At 39.2% G+C, this 9268-nt stretch overlaps 32 non-coding genes across 32 annotated transcripts; all 32 read left to right on the top strand.

The window, feature by feature from the left end:
* Positions 1-27: 27 nt before the first annotated feature.
* Positions 28-100, top strand: Trnai-uau (transfer RNA isoleucine (anticodon UAU)). Its single transcript has one exon. It is a non-coding gene; the product is annotated as a tRNA-Ile (tRNA).
* A 126-nt stretch (positions 101-226) lies between these two features.
* On the top strand, positions 227-299 carry Trnav-cac (transfer RNA valine (anticodon CAC)). The gene has a single exon. It is a non-coding gene; the product is annotated as a tRNA-Val (tRNA).
* Positions 300-425: 126 nt separating this feature from the next.
* Positions 426-498, top strand: Trnav-aac (transfer RNA valine (anticodon AAC)). The gene has a single exon. It is a non-coding gene; the product is annotated as a tRNA-Val (tRNA).
* A 124-nt stretch (positions 499-622) lies between these two features.
* Trnav-aac (transfer RNA valine (anticodon AAC)) lies at positions 623-696 on the top strand. Its single transcript has one exon. It is a non-coding gene; the product is annotated as a tRNA-Val (tRNA).
* Positions 697-1018: 322 nt separating this feature from the next.
* Positions 1019-1091, top strand: Trnav-uac (transfer RNA valine (anticodon UAC)). The gene has a single exon. It is a non-coding gene; the product is annotated as a tRNA-Val (tRNA).
* A 126-nt stretch (positions 1092-1217) lies between these two features.
* Trnav-uac (transfer RNA valine (anticodon UAC)) lies at positions 1218-1290 on the top strand. Its single transcript has one exon. It is a non-coding gene; the product is annotated as a tRNA-Val (tRNA).
* Positions 1291-1809: 519 nt separating this feature from the next.
* Trnav-uac (transfer RNA valine (anticodon UAC)) lies at positions 1810-1882 on the top strand. Its single transcript has one exon. It is a non-coding gene; the product is annotated as a tRNA-Val (tRNA).
* Positions 1883-2011: 129 nt separating this feature from the next.
* On the top strand, positions 2012-2084 carry Trnav-aac (transfer RNA valine (anticodon AAC)). The gene has a single exon. It is a non-coding gene; the product is annotated as a tRNA-Val (tRNA).
* A 324-nt stretch (positions 2085-2408) lies between these two features.
* Trnav-aac (transfer RNA valine (anticodon AAC)) lies at positions 2409-2481 on the top strand. The gene has a single exon. It is a non-coding gene; the product is annotated as a tRNA-Val (tRNA).
* A 125-nt stretch (positions 2482-2606) lies between these two features.
* On the top strand, positions 2607-2679 carry Trnav-aac (transfer RNA valine (anticodon AAC)). The gene has a single exon. It is a non-coding gene; the product is annotated as a tRNA-Val (tRNA).
* Positions 2680-2803: 124 nt separating this feature from the next.
* On the top strand, positions 2804-2876 carry Trnav-aac (transfer RNA valine (anticodon AAC)). Its single transcript has one exon. It is a non-coding gene; the product is annotated as a tRNA-Val (tRNA).
* A 717-nt stretch (positions 2877-3593) lies between these two features.
* Trnav-uac (transfer RNA valine (anticodon UAC)) lies at positions 3594-3666 on the top strand. Its single transcript has one exon. It is a non-coding gene; the product is annotated as a tRNA-Val (tRNA).
* A 323-nt stretch (positions 3667-3989) lies between these two features.
* Trnav-aac (transfer RNA valine (anticodon AAC)) lies at positions 3990-4062 on the top strand. Its single transcript has one exon. It is a non-coding gene; the product is annotated as a tRNA-Val (tRNA).
* Positions 4063-4187: 125 nt separating this feature from the next.
* Positions 4188-4260, top strand: Trnav-uac (transfer RNA valine (anticodon UAC)). Its single transcript has one exon. It is a non-coding gene; the product is annotated as a tRNA-Val (tRNA).
* Positions 4261-4586: 326 nt separating this feature from the next.
* On the top strand, positions 4587-4659 carry Trnav-aac (transfer RNA valine (anticodon AAC)). Its single transcript has one exon. It is a non-coding gene; the product is annotated as a tRNA-Val (tRNA).
* Positions 4660-4784: 125 nt separating this feature from the next.
* Trnav-uac (transfer RNA valine (anticodon UAC)) lies at positions 4785-4857 on the top strand. The gene has a single exon. It is a non-coding gene; the product is annotated as a tRNA-Val (tRNA).
* Positions 4858-4983: 126 nt separating this feature from the next.
* On the top strand, positions 4984-5056 carry Trnav-uac (transfer RNA valine (anticodon UAC)). The gene has a single exon. It is a non-coding gene; the product is annotated as a tRNA-Val (tRNA).
* Positions 5057-5181: 125 nt separating this feature from the next.
* On the top strand, positions 5182-5254 carry Trnav-uac (transfer RNA valine (anticodon UAC)). Its single transcript has one exon. It is a non-coding gene; the product is annotated as a tRNA-Val (tRNA).
* Positions 5255-5971: 717 nt separating this feature from the next.
* Positions 5972-6044, top strand: Trnav-uac (transfer RNA valine (anticodon UAC)). The gene has a single exon. It is a non-coding gene; the product is annotated as a tRNA-Val (tRNA).
* A 126-nt stretch (positions 6045-6170) lies between these two features.
* Positions 6171-6244, top strand: Trnav-cac (transfer RNA valine (anticodon CAC)). Its single transcript has one exon. It is a non-coding gene; the product is annotated as a tRNA-Val (tRNA).
* Positions 6245-6368: 124 nt separating this feature from the next.
* Positions 6369-6441, top strand: Trnav-uac (transfer RNA valine (anticodon UAC)). Its single transcript has one exon. It is a non-coding gene; the product is annotated as a tRNA-Val (tRNA).
* Positions 6442-6567: 126 nt separating this feature from the next.
* On the top strand, positions 6568-6640 carry Trnav-uac (transfer RNA valine (anticodon UAC)). The gene has a single exon. It is a non-coding gene; the product is annotated as a tRNA-Val (tRNA).
* Positions 6641-6766: 126 nt separating this feature from the next.
* Positions 6767-6839, top strand: Trnav-uac (transfer RNA valine (anticodon UAC)). The gene has a single exon. It is a non-coding gene; the product is annotated as a tRNA-Val (tRNA).
* A 522-nt stretch (positions 6840-7361) lies between these two features.
* On the top strand, positions 7362-7434 carry Trnav-uac (transfer RNA valine (anticodon UAC)). Its single transcript has one exon. It is a non-coding gene; the product is annotated as a tRNA-Val (tRNA).
* Positions 7435-7560: 126 nt separating this feature from the next.
* On the top strand, positions 7561-7634 carry Trnav-cac (transfer RNA valine (anticodon CAC)). Its single transcript has one exon. It is a non-coding gene; the product is annotated as a tRNA-Val (tRNA).
* Positions 7635-7758: 124 nt separating this feature from the next.
* Trnav-uac (transfer RNA valine (anticodon UAC)) lies at positions 7759-7831 on the top strand. Its single transcript has one exon. It is a non-coding gene; the product is annotated as a tRNA-Val (tRNA).
* A 126-nt stretch (positions 7832-7957) lies between these two features.
* On the top strand, positions 7958-8030 carry Trnav-uac (transfer RNA valine (anticodon UAC)). The gene has a single exon. It is a non-coding gene; the product is annotated as a tRNA-Val (tRNA).
* Positions 8031-8156: 126 nt separating this feature from the next.
* Positions 8157-8229, top strand: Trnav-uac (transfer RNA valine (anticodon UAC)). Its single transcript has one exon. It is a non-coding gene; the product is annotated as a tRNA-Val (tRNA).
* A 126-nt stretch (positions 8230-8355) lies between these two features.
* Trnav-uac (transfer RNA valine (anticodon UAC)) lies at positions 8356-8428 on the top strand. The gene has a single exon. It is a non-coding gene; the product is annotated as a tRNA-Val (tRNA).
* Positions 8429-8553: 125 nt separating this feature from the next.
* Positions 8554-8626, top strand: Trnav-uac (transfer RNA valine (anticodon UAC)). The gene has a single exon. It is a non-coding gene; the product is annotated as a tRNA-Val (tRNA).
* A 323-nt stretch (positions 8627-8949) lies between these two features.
* Trnav-cac (transfer RNA valine (anticodon CAC)) lies at positions 8950-9023 on the top strand. Its single transcript has one exon. It is a non-coding gene; the product is annotated as a tRNA-Val (tRNA).
* Positions 9024-9147: 124 nt separating this feature from the next.
* On the top strand, positions 9148-9220 carry Trnav-uac (transfer RNA valine (anticodon UAC)). The gene has a single exon. It is a non-coding gene; the product is annotated as a tRNA-Val (tRNA).
* The last annotated feature ends 48 nt before the right edge of the window (positions 9221-9268 follow it).

Consider the following 9268-nt stretch of genomic DNA (forward strand, 5'->3'; position numbering starts at 1 on the left):
GACCAATAGTTTAAATGTAAATGAACCGTTTCCGTAGTGTAGTGGTTATCACGTTCGCTTTATACGCGAAAGGTCCCCGGTTCGAGCCCGGGCGGAAACATGTTTTTCTTCATTCAAGTGTTTTCCTGCTGTCTTAATATTATTTACTACCTGAATTTTTTCTTTTCGCATTATGGCTCATTTGTTTCAACTATCCAATCACGAATAGTTTAACAGCACATGAACCGTTTCCGTAGTGTAGTGGTTATCACGTTCGCCTCACACGCAAAAGGTCCCCGGTTCGATCCCGGGCGGAAACATAGATGTTTTCATTTGAGTGGTTTCTCGATGTCTTAATACTATATCCAACTAAATTGTTCCTTTTTGATTCATGGCCCATGTGTTTTCAATTGTACAATGGTCAATAGTTTAACAATAGTATAACCGTTTCCGCAGTGTAGTGGTTATCACGTTCGCCTAACACGCGAAAGGTCCCCGGTTCGATCCCGGGCGGAAACATGTTTTTCTTCATTCAAGTGTTTCCTGCTGTCTTAATATTATTTACAATCTAAAGAATCTGTTTTTGCTCGATGGCTTATTTTTTTGAACTATCCAATGACCAATAGTTTAACAACACACGAACGCTTTCCGTAGTGTAGTGGTTATCACGTTCGCCTAACACGCGAAAGGTCCCCGGTTCGAGCCCGGGCGGAAACATGTTTTTCATCATTCAAGTGTTTCCTGCTGTCTTAATATTATTAACAATCTAAAGAATCTGTTTTCCCTTGATGGCTTATTTGTTTATCTTATCCAATGACCAATAGTTTAAATACAATTGAACCGTTTCCGTAGAGTAGTGGTTATCGCGAACGCTTTACACGCGAAAGGTCCCCGGTTCGAGCCCGGGCGGAAACATGTTTTTTTCATTCAAGTGTTTTCCTGCTGTTTTAATATTATTTACAATCTAAAGAATTTCCTTCTCTTGATGGCTTATTTGTTACAACCTTCCAATGACCAATAGTTTAAATAAAAATGAACCGTTTCCGTAGTGTAGTGGTTATCACGTTCGCTTTACACGCGAAAGGTCCCCGGTTCGAGCCCGGGCGGAATCATGATTTTCTTCATTCGAGTGTTTTCCTGCTGTCTTAATATGATTTACAATCTAAAGAATTTGTTTTCGCTTGATGGCTTATTTGTTTCAACTTTCCAATGACCAATAGTTTAAATACAAATGAACCGTTTCCGTAGTGCAGTGGTTGTCACGTTCGCTTTACACGCGAAATGTCCGCGGTTCGAGCCCGGGCGGAAACATGTTTTTTTTTTATACAAGTGGTTTCTTGCTGTCTTTATATTAGTTACAAACTAAATTGTTTTCGCTTTATGGCTTATTTTTTTCAGCTATCAAATGACCAATAGCTTAATAACAGAAAAAACGTTTCGTAGTGTAGTGCTTATCACGTTCGCCTAACACGTGATAGGTCCTCGGTTCGAGCCCGGGTGGAAACACGTTTTTTTCATTCGAGTGCTTTTCTGCTGTCTTAATTATATGAATGACATTAAATATCAATTTTCGCGTTAGGGATATGTTGAGTGTAAATTGTAACACACCAACTGTTTAATAGTATATCAACCGTTTCCGTAGTGTAGTGGTTACCACGTTCGCCGCACATGCGAAAGGTCCCCGGATCAAGCCCGGCGGAAACATGGATGTTTTCATTTGAGTGGTTTCTCGATGTCTTAATACTATTTCCAAATAAATTGTTCCTTTTCGCTTCATGGCCTATGTGTTTTCAATTGTACAATGGTCAATAGTTTAATACTAGTATAACCGTTTCCGTAGTGTAGTGGTTATCACTTTCGCTTTACACGCGAAAGGTCCCCGGTTCGAGCCCGGGCGGAAACATGTTTTTTTTCATTTAAATGGTTTCTTGTTGTCTTTATATTAGTTACAAACTGAATTGTTTTCCTTTTCCCATCATGGCCTATGTGTTTTCCATTGTACAACCATCAATAGTATAACGCTACTATAACCGTTTCCGCAGTGTAGTGGTTAACACGTTCGCCTAACACGCGAAAGGTCCCCGGTTCGAGCCCGGGCGGAAACATGTTTTTCTTCATTCAAGTGTTTTCCTGCTGTCTTAATATTATTTACTACCTGAATTGTTTCTTTTCGCATTATTGCTCATTTATTTCAACTATCCAATCACGAATAGTTTAACAGCACATGAACCGTTTCTGTAGTGTAGTGGTTATCACGTTCGCCTAACACGCAAAAGGTCCCCGTTTGATCCCGGGCGGAAACATGGATGTTTTCATTTGAGTGGTTTCTCGATGTCTTAATACTATTTCCAACTAAATTGTTCCTTTTTTATTCATGGCCTATGTGTTTTCAATTCTACAATGGTCAATAGTTTAACAATAGTATAACCGTTTCCGTAGTGTAGTGGTTATCACGTTCGCCTAACACGCGAAAGGTCCCCGGTTCGAGCCCGGGCGGAAACATGTTTTTCTTCATTCAAGTGTTTCCTGCTGTCTTAATATTATTTACAATCTAAAGAATCTGTTTTTGCTCGATGGCTTATTTGTTTGAACTATCCAATGACCAATAGTTTAACAACACATGAACGGTTTCCGTAGTGTAGTGGTTATCACGTTCGCCTAACACGCGAAAGGTCCCCGGTTCGAGCCCGGGCGGAAACATGTTTTTCTTCATTCAAGTGTTTCCTGCTGTCTTAATATTATTTACAATTTAAAGAATTTCCTTCGCTTGATGGCTTATTTGTTTGAACTATCCAATGACCAATAGTTTAACAACAAATGATCGGTTTCCGTAGTGTAGTGGTTATCACGTTCGCCTAACACGCGAAAGGTCCCCGGTTCTAGCCCGGGCGGAAACATGCTTTTTTTCATTCAAGTGGTTTCTTGCTGTCTTTATATTAGTTGCAAACTAAATTGTTTTCGCTTGATGGCTCATTTGTTTCGTCTATCCAATGACCAATAGTTTAATAACAGAAAAAACGTTTCGTAGTGTAGTGCTTATCACGTTCGTATAACACGCGATAGGTCCCGGTTCGAGCCCGGGTAGAAACATGTTTTTTTCATTCGAGTGGTTTTCTGCGGTCTTAATTATATGAATGACGTTATATATCAATTTTAGCGTTAGGGATAAGTAGAGTGTAAATTGTAACACACCAACTGTTTAATGTTTTATCAACCGTTTCCATAGTGTAATGGTTATCACGTTCGCCTCACACGCGAAATGTCCCCGGTTCAAGCCCGGCGGAAAAATGGATCTTTTCATTTGAGTGGTTTCTCGATGTCTTAATACTATTTCCAAATAAATTGTTTCTTTTCGCTTCATGGCCTATGTGTTTTCAATTGTACAATGGTCAATAGTTTAATAATACTATAACCGTTTCCATAGTGTAGTGGTTATCACGATCGCTTTACACGCGAAAGGTCCCCGGTTCCAGCCAGGGTGGAAACATTTTTTTCTTCATTCAAGTGTTTTGCTGCTGTCTTAATATTATTTTCAATCTAAAGAATTTATTTTCCCTTGATGGATTTTTTGTTTCAACTTATCCAATGACCAACAGTTTAAATACACTTGAACCGTTTCCGTAGTGTAGTGGTTATCACGTTCGCTTTACACGCGAAAGGTCCCCGGTTCGAGCCCGGGCGGAATCATGATTTTCTTCATTCAAGTGTTTTCCTGCTGTCTTAATATGATTTACAATCTAAAGAATTTGTTTTCGCTTGATGGCTTATTTGTTTCAACTATCCAATGACCAATAGTTTAAACATAAATGAACCGTTTCCGTAGTGTAGTGGTTATCACGTTCCCTCACACGCAAAAGGTCCCCGGTTAGATCCCGCGCGGAAACATGGATGTTTCATTTGAGTGGTTTCTCGATGTCTTAATACTATTTCCAACTAAATTGTTCCTTTTTGCTTCATGGCCTAAGTGTTTTCAATTGTACATTGGTCAATAGTTCAACAATAGTATAACCGTTTCCGTAGTGTAGTGGTTATCACGTTCGCCTAACACGCGAAAGATCCCAGGTTCGAGCCCGGGCGGAAACATGTTTTTCTTCATTCAAGTGTTTCCTGCTGTCTTAATATTATTTACAATCTAAAGAATCTGTTTTTGCTCGATGGCTTATTTGTTTGAACTATCCAATGACCAATAGTTTAACAACACATGAACCGTTTCCGTAGTGTAGTGGTTATCACGTTCGCTTTACACGCGAAATGTCCCCGGTTCGAGCCCGGGCGGAAACATGTTTTTTTTTCATTCGAGTGGTTTTCTGCTGTCTTAATTATATTATTGAGCTTAAATATTCCTTTCCCGTTAGGGATTACTTGAGTTTAAGTTGTAACACACCAACTGTTTATTATTTTATCAACCGTTTCCGTAGTATAATGTTTATCACATTCGCCTCTCACACAAATGGTCCCCGGTTCGACCCCGGGCGGAAACATGGATGTTTTTATTTGAGTGGTTTCTCGATGTCTTAATACTATTTCCAGCTAAATTGTTCCTTTTCGCTTCATGGCCTATGTGTTTTCAATGGTACAATGGTCAATAGTTTAATAACACTATAAACGTTTCCGTAGTGTAGTGGTTATCACGTTCCCCTAACACGCGAAAAGTCCCCGGTTCGAGCCCGGGCGGAAACATGTTTTTCTTCATTCAAGTGTTTCCTGCTGTCTTAATATTATTTACAATCTAAAGAATCTGTTTTTGCTCGATGGCTTATTTGTTTGAACTATCCAATGACCAATAGTTTAACAACACATGAACCGTTTCCGTAGTGTAGTGGTTATCACGTTCGCTTTACACGCGAAATGTCCCCGGTTCGATCCCGGGCGGAAACATGTTTTTCTTCATTCAAGTGTTTCCTGATGTCTTAATATGATTTTCAATCTAAAGAATTTCTTTTCCCTTGATGGCTTATTTGTTTCAACTTATCCAATGACCAATAGTTTAAATACACTTGAACCGTTTCCGTAGTGTAGTGGTTATCACGTTCGCATTACACGCGAAAGGTCCCCGGTTCGAGCCCGGGCGGAAACATGTTTTTTTTCATTCAAGTGTTTTCCTGCTGTCTCAATATGATTGACAATCTAACGAATTTCCTTCAATTGATGGCTTATTTGTTTCAACTATCCAATGACCAATCGTTTAAACACAAATAAACCGTTTCCGTAGTGTAGTGGTTATCACGTTCGCTTTACACGCGAAAGGTCCCCGGTTCGAGCCCGGGCGGAAACATGTTTTTTTTTTATTCAAGTGGTTTCTTGCTGTCTTTATATTAGTTACAAACTAAATTGTTTCCGCTTTATGGCTTATTTTTTTCAGCTATCCAATGACCAATAGTTTAATAACAGAAAAAACGTTTCGTAGTGTAGTGCTTATCACGTTCGCCTAACATGCGATTGGTCCCCGGTTCGAGCCCGGGTGGAAACATGTTTTTTTTATTCGAGTGGTTTTCTGCTGTCTTCATTATATGAATGACATTAAATATCAATTTTCACGTTAGGGATAAGTTGACTGCAAATTGTAACACACCAACTGTTTAATATTTTATCAACCGTTTCCTTAGTGTAGGGGTTATCACGTTCGCCTCACACGCGAAAGGTCCCCGGTTCAAGCCCGGCGGAAACATGGATGTTTTCATTTGAGTGGTTTCTCGATGTCTTAATACTATTTCCAGATAAACTGTTCCTTTTCGCTTCATGGCCTATGTGTTTTCAATTGTACAATGGTCAATAGTTTAATAATACTATAACCGTTTCGGTAGTGTAGTGGTTATCACGTTCGCCTAATACGCGAAATGTCCCCGTTCGAGCCCGGGCGGAATCATGTTTGTCTTCATTCAAGTGTTTTCCGGCTGTCTTAATATGATTTTCAATCTAAAGAATTTATTTTCGCTTGATGGCGTATTTGTTTCAAATATCCAATGACCAATAGTTTAAATACACTTGAACCGTTTCCGTAGTGTAGTGGTTATCACGTTCGCTTTACACGCGAAAGGTCCCCGGTTCGAGCCCGGGTGGAAACATGTTTTTTTTATTCGAGTGGTTTTCTGCTGTCTTCATTATATGAATGACATTAAATATCAATTTTCGGTCTAGGGATAAGTTGACTGTAAATTGTAACACACCAACTGTTTAATATTTTATCAAACGTTTGCATAGTGTAGCGGTTATCACGTTCGCCTCACACGCGAAAGGTCGCCGGTTCAAGCCCGGCGGAAAAACAATTACTTTCATTTGAGTGGTTTCTCGATGTCTTAATACTATTTCCAAATAAATTGTTCCTTTTCGCTTCATGGCCTATGTGTTTTCAATTGTAGAATGGTCAATAGTTAAATCATACTATAACCGTTTCTGTAGTGTAGTGGTTATCACGTTCGCTTTACACGCGAAAGGTCCCCGGTTCGAGCCCGGGCGGAAACATGTTTTTCTTCATTCAAGTGTTTTCCTGCTGTCTTAATATTATTGACAATCTAAAGAATTTATTTTCGCTTGATGGCTTATTTGTTTCAAATATCCAATGACCAATAGTTTAAATAAACTTGAACCGTTTCCGTAGTGTAGTGGTTATCACGTTCGCTTTACACGCGAAAGGTCCCCGGTTCGAGCCCGGGCGGAAACATGTTTTTCTTCATTCAAGTGTTTTCCTGCTGTCTTAATATGATTTTCAATCTAAAGAATTTATTTTCGCTTGATGGCTTATTTGTTTCAAATATCCAATGACCAATAGTTTAAATAAACTTGAACCGTTTCCGTAGTGCAGTGGTTTTCACGTTCGCTTTACACGCGAAATGTCCCCGGTTCGAGCCCGGGTGGAAACATGTTTTTTTTATTCGAGTGGTTTTCTGCTGTCTTCATTATATGAATGACATTAAATATCAATTTTCACGTTAGGGATAAGTTGACTGCAAATTGTAACACACCAACTGTTTAATATTTTATCAACCGTTTCCTTAGTGTAGGGGTTATCACGTTCACCTCACACGCGAAAGGTCCCCGGTTTAAGCCCGGCGGAAACATGGATGTTTTCATTTGAGTGGTTTCTCGATGTCTTAATACTATTTCCAGATAAACTGTTCCTTTTCGCTTCATGGCCTATGTGTTTTCAATTGTACAATGGTCAATAGTTTAATAATACTATAACCGTTTCGGTAGTGTAGTGGTTATCACGTTCGCCTAATTCGCGAAATGTCCCCGTTCGAGCCCGGGCGGAATCATGTTTGTCTTCATTCAAGTGTTTTCCTGCTGTCTTAATATGATTTTTAATCTAAAGAATCTGTTTTTGCTTGATGGCTTATTTGTTTCAAATATCCAATGACCAATAGTTTAAATACACTTGAACCGTTTCCGTAGTGTAGTGGTTATCACGTTCGCTTTACACGCGAAAGGTCCCCGTTTCGAGCCCGGGTGGAAACATGTTTTTTTTATTCGAGTGGTTTTCTGCTGTCTTCATTATATGAATGACATTAAATATCAATTTTCGGTCTAGGGATAAGTTGACTGTAAATTGTAACACACCAACTGTTTAATATTTTATCAAACGTTTGCATAGTGTAGCGGTTATCACGTTCGCCTCACACGCGAAAGGTCGCCGGTTCAAGCCCGGCGGAAAAACAATTACTTTCATTTGAGTGGTTTTTCGATGTCTTAATACTATTTCCAAATAAATTGTTCCTTTTCGCTTCATGGCCTATGTGTTTTCAATTGTAGAATGGTCAATAGTTAAATCATACTATAACCGTTTCTGTAGTGTAGTGGTTATCACGTTCGCTTTACACGCGAAAGGTCCCCGGTTCGAGCCCGGGCGGAAACATGTTTTTCTTCATTCAAGTGTTTTCCTGCTGTCTTAATATTATTGACAATCTAAAGAATTTATTTTCGCTTGATGGCTTATTTGTTTCAAATATCCAATGACCAATAGTTTAAATACACTTGAACCGTTTCCGTAGTGTATTGGTTATCACGTTCGCTTTACACGCGAAAGGTCCTCGGTTCGAGCCCGGGCGGAAACATGTTTTTCTTCATTCAAGTGTTTTCCTGCTGTCTTAATATTATTTACAATCTAAAGAATCTGTTTTTGCTCGATGGCTTATTTGTTTGAACTATCCAATGACCAATAGTTTAACAACACATGAACCGTTTCCGTAGTGTAGTGGTTATCACGTTCGCTTTACACGCGAAATGTCCCCGGTTCGATCCCGGGCGGAAACATGTTTTTCTTCATTCAAGTGTTTCCTGATGTCTTAATATGATTTTCAATCTAAAGAATTTCTTTTCCCTTGATGGCTTATTTGTTTCAACTTATCCAATGACCAATAGTTTAAATACACTTGAACCGTTTCCGTAGTGTAGTGGTTATCACGTTCGCATTACACGCGAAAGGTCCCCGGTTCGAGCCCGGGCGGAAACATGTTTTTTTTCATTCAAGTGTTTTCCTGCTGTCTCAATATGATTGACAATCTAACGAATTTCCTTCAATTGATGGCTTATTTGTTTCAACTATCCAATGACCAATCGTTTAAACACAAATAAACCGTTTCCGTAGTGTAGTGGTTATCACGTTCGCTTTACACGCGAAAGGTCCCCGGTTCGAGCCCGGGCGGAAACATGTTTTTTTTTTATTCAAGTGGTTTCTTGCTGTCTTTATATTAGTTACAAACTAAATTGTTTCCGCTTTATGGCTTATTTTTTTCAGCTATCCAATGACCAATAGATTAATAACAGAAAAAACGTTTCGTAGTGTATAGTGCTTATCACGTTCGCCTAACATGCGATTGGTCCCCGGTTCGAGCCCGGGTGGAAACCTGTTTTTTTTATTCGAGTGGTTTTCTGCTGTCTTCATTATATGAATGACATTAAATATCAATTTTCGGTCTAGGGATAAGTTGACTGTAAATTGTAACACACCAACTGTTTAATATTTTATCAAACGTTTGCATAGTGTAGCGGTTATCACGTTCGCCTCACACGCGAAAGGTCGCCGGTTCAAGCCCGGCGGAAAATCAATTACTTTCATTTGAGTGGTTTCTCGATGTCTTAATACTATTTCCAAATAAATTGTTCCTTTTCGCTTCATGGCCTATGTGTTTTCAATTGTAGAATGGTCAATAGTTAAATCATACTATAACCGTTTCTGTAGTGTAGTGGTTATCACGTTCGCTTTACACGCGAAAGGTCCCCGGTTCGAGCCCGGGCGGAAACATGTTTTTCTTCATTCAAGTGTTTTCCTGCTGTCTTAATATTATTGACA

Source organism: Ascidiella aspersa, chromosome 3 (assembly GCF_963924565.1).
Source record: "Ascidiella aspersa chromosome 3, kaAscAspe10.2, whole genome shotgun sequence".
Classification (NCBI taxonomy): Eukaryota; Metazoa; Chordata; class Ascidiacea; order Phlebobranchia; family Ascidiidae; genus Ascidiella; species Ascidiella aspersa.